The sequence below is a fragment of the Arachis ipaensis genome, chromosome B5 (assembly GCF_059453495.1).
Source record: "Arachis ipaensis isolate K30076 ecotype BB chromosome B5, ASM5945349v1, whole genome shotgun sequence".
Classification (NCBI taxonomy): domain Eukaryota; kingdom Viridiplantae; phylum Streptophyta; class Magnoliopsida; order Fabales; family Fabaceae; genus Arachis; species Arachis ipaensis.
This window is the reverse complement of record NC_142440.1, coordinates 101,508,516-101,513,035: the sequence shown is the minus strand read 5'-3', so window position 1 is coordinate 101,513,035 and position 4,520 is coordinate 101,508,516.

Sequence of the window (4,520 nt, the reverse complement as noted above, 5' to 3'; positions counted from 1 at the left end):
CCCCGGACATTAACTTTCCAACGCAGCTGGAACCGCGTCGTTTGGACCTCTGTAGCTAAAGTTATAGCCGTTTGAGTGCAAAGAGGTCAGGCTGGACAGCTTAGCAACTTCTTCATCTTCTTGTATTCCTTCCACTTTTGCATGCTTCCTTTCCATCCTCCAAGTCATTCCTGCCCTATAATATCTGAAAACACTTAACACACATATCAAGGCATCTAATGGTGATAAGAGAGGATTAATAATAAGCAAATATAAGATCAAAGAAGCATGTTTTCAATCAAAGCACATAATTAGGAAGGCAAATGTAAAACTATGCAAATAGTATGAATAAGTGGGTAAAGTGTTGATAAAAACCACTCAAATGAGCACAAGATAAACCATGAAATAGAGGTTTATCAATCTCCCCACACTTAAACAATAGCATGTCCTCATGCTAAGATTAAGAGAACTATAAAGATGAAGAGGAATGATAGGATGTATGAAATGCAACCTATCTATATGAATGCAACTATATGCAAAGAAATGTTTCTACCTACTTGGTTAAAAATAAATAAGTTTTCCAAGACAAAAATAAATCAGATTTCACTAATTCAATTCATACAATAAAAAGTAAGTAAATTTGTAAGAAGATAGCTCATGAAAGCAGGGAGCATAGAATTAAGCCTTGAACCCTTACTAGTAGTGTATATCACTCTAATCTCTCAAGTGTATAGGGTCAATCACTCTACTCTTCTCTAGTCATGCTTTCTAAACCTTGTTCTTCATCTAACCAATCAACAAAAATTTAATGTACCAATGCAAACATCATGAGGTCTTTTCAAGGTTGTAATGGGTTAAGGTAAGGGTGAGGGTATATATATATAAGGCTAAGTGAGCTAACAAAGTGAATCCTTGATTAGTCTAAGATCTCACCTAACATATACATACTTTATATAATTTAAAAATACTTTACCTAGCTACCCAAAATTTTCCCACTTTTGTATTACATGCTCATGTATCAAACTTATTTTTGAATTTTTGTCCCATATGCATTGAAATTTTTTTTATTTTGCATTTGGGGTATTTTTTTCATTTTTGTTTTCTTCTCTTTTTTTTTTTGTATCCCCTTATTTAACTACTTAATATATTTTTCTTCAATGCACATGGTAATTTAATTATTTTGATTTCACATGAGTATACTTCCCAAATTTTCAATATTCAAATAAATTAGAAACATGATACATTCCCTTATTAATCCATGTTCCCACAATTTCCCCACACTTAATTAACACACTATCTTAAGCTAACCAAAGATTCAATTGGGATAATTAATTTGTTTTCCACTTAGGGCTAGTGATGTGGTAAAATATAGAATAAATGGGGATTAAAAGGCTCAAAGTGGCTGACAAGAGTGATTTAAAGGGTAGGCTTATTTGGGATAAGTGAACTAAAATCAAACAATGGCCTCAATCATATGTGATGACAAGTCATCTTAGCCTAGTTTCACTAGTCTTTTTCTTTTGTTTTCAATTGATTTTATGCACTTTCTTGAGCCATAAGTAAGACGCTTGAGTAGAATTTCATGTTTCCTTTGATTCAATCAACCATGGAAGAATTAATGCAATTTCATGAGATTTTGTGCTATAATTGTCATATACTATGAAAGAATAACAATCTCATGATTTTGAGCATAGCTTTGATATGTTTGGTTGATTGATGATAGGGGAAAAGAGCTTTGAAGAAAGTTGAAGAAAGAAGGAATGGCTAGGAGCAAGAGAGAACAAAAAGCTTGAGCCATAGTTTGCCTCAAACTTTAGCTCAAACTTTTGGAAAAGTTGTAATCTCCCTGGAAGAAGCAAAAGCTTGCGCCAACGTTTGCCTCAAGCTTTTTGGCAAACGTTGGCGCCACACACCAACACCTTGGAGGAGAAAAAGCTTGCGCCAACATTTGCCTCAAGCTTTTTGGCAAACGTTGGCGCCACCATCAACACACCCAGGAGAGCAAAAGTTTGCGCCAACGTTTGCCTCAAACTTTTTGGCAAACGTTGGCGCCACAAGGCATACAAGAAGGCTCAACGTTTGGCTCAAAGTTTGACCTCAAACTTTAGCCCAAACGTTGGTAGCAGCAAAAGGGGGCAGCTGATATGAAAAGCTTGAGCCAAAGTTTGCCTCAAACTTTGACTCAAGCTTTTATGATTCATGGCCCGGTTCACAATGGATTTCTCTCCAACTCCAAGAGCAATCAACAGAGGCTTTTATCAACCCAATTCCATCAAGAGCAAAGGCCCAATTCAAGGCTTGAAGACCATTTGAAGAAAGTGTATAAATAGCTTAGGATTTAAGTTTTCAGAGAGCTTTTCTTGGAGAATTCTTAGAACACTTAGAGAGAGAGCTCACCTTTACATTTTTAGTTATTGTCTTTTAGAATTCAAGAGAATTAGGAAGGAGAATTGATCTCTCTTCTTCCTTGTTCTTGCTCAGAAATCTTTACTTTTCTTGCTTTGGATTTTGGGTGGAGAATTGAAGAACTTCTGTTTCAATCTCACCTTGAGATCTTGTTAAATTTTCTGCATAATTGAATTTCCATTTCTGTTAATTGCTTCTTTTTCTACTATTTCTGCAATTTACTTTTCTTCATTTCCTTTGCAATTGTTCTTGCTGGATCTAGGAAGGCAGTGAGATCTAGACTTGGCTATCTAGTCTCTTGAGTCCTGAGATCTACAGTTTTTAATTTCAATTTCCTTGTTTCGTTGTTACACCAAGCTTATTTTCATTTTCATTCAAGATCCGGTTTAATTGAGTCCATCTGTTACCTTTCTGTTTGTTGAATTTTACTCTTCCTTGTTTAATTTCTGCAAATCCACTTCCCAATTCCCTTTATAATTCAAGTAATTTACATTTCTTTCCCTTTAAGATTCAGCCATTTACATTTCTTGCGTTATAAGTTTCTGCCATTTAATTTCTTGTTCTTTAAGATTTAGCACATTTACTTTCCTACTCTTTCCTTTACTGCAATTTCCCCTCTTCCCTTTTACTTTTCATGCAATTTAGTTTCTGCAAATTACAAATCACTCAACCAAATCTTGATTCGCTCGACTAAGTCATCCACTAAACAAAAATTGCTCAATCCTTCAATCCCTGTGGGATCGACCTCACTCCTGTGAGTTTTATTACTTGATGCGACCCGGTAAACTTGCTGGTGAGTTTTGTGTGTTTGGAATTTGTTTTCTGAAAATACTCATCAAGTTTTTGGCGCTGTTGCCGGGGATTAAAATAGATTGACAATGATTAAGTGAAGTGGAGATCTAGATCAAGCACTTTTTCTTTTCTGTTTCTCTAATTTTTGACTGACACACTAACTGTTTGAAATTTTGCTTAAGCTAACTAAAACTTCACTCTAGCAATAGAGTGCTTAATTTTGGTTCCTGGTTCTGTGTTTATGTCAGGAGGAAAAATCAATGAATCCACACCTTTTGATCCTGAAACATTTTGGAGGTTGAGAAGAGAACCAAGAAATGGAAGAAAATCTAACAAATCCACAAGTGGGAGTGGCCAACAACAATGGTCAGCCCCAAAGGAGAGTATTGGCTTCATATACATTTGCTAATCCAAGGCATTGTGGGAGTAGCATCCTTACCCCAAATGTCGATGCGAATAACTTTGAATTGAAGCCCCAACTCATCACCTTGGTGCAGAACAACTGTTCTTATGGAGGAGGCCCCTTGGAAGATCCAAACCAGCACCTATCCACCTTCCTGAGGATATGTAACACAGTGAAGACCAATGGTGTACATCCTGACAGTTACAAATTGCTGCTATTTCCATTTTCCCTCAGAGACAAAGCCACTCAATGGTTGGAATCCTTCCCAAGAGACAGCATCAACAATTGGGATGATCTAGTAACCAAGTTCCTTACCAAGTTTTACCCACCTCAAAGAGTTATTAGATTGAAGACTGAAGTACAAACATTCACACAAATGGATGTTGAACCCTTGTATGAGGCATGGGAATGATACAAGGCTCTAATCAGGAAGTGCCCTCCTGAGATGTTTAATGAATGGGATAAACTCCAAAATTTCTATGAAGGACTGACAATGAAAGCTCAAGAGGCACTTGACTATTCAGCAGGAGGCTCAATGCAACTCATGAAGACAGCTGAAGAGGCCCAAAACCTCATTGATATGGTGGCAAACAATCAATATTTCTTTGCTCATCAGAGACAACGCCAGCCATCACAAAGGAAAGGAGTGATGGAGTTGGAAGGAGTGGACTCAATTCTGGCTCAAAACAAAATGATGCAGCAGCAAATTCAACAACAATTTGATCAAATGGCCAAGAGGATTGATAGTCTCCAAGTTGCAGCAATCAACACAAGCCAATTATCAACCAAATGGGGGCAAAATGAAGAAAACCAAGAAGATCAGCAGCAGGAACAACCTCAATATGTGCACAACCAAAGCTGCGGCCAAAATGAAGTTTGTGGTGACACCTACAATCCATCCTGGAAGAACCATCCAAATCTCAGATGGGGAGATAACCAC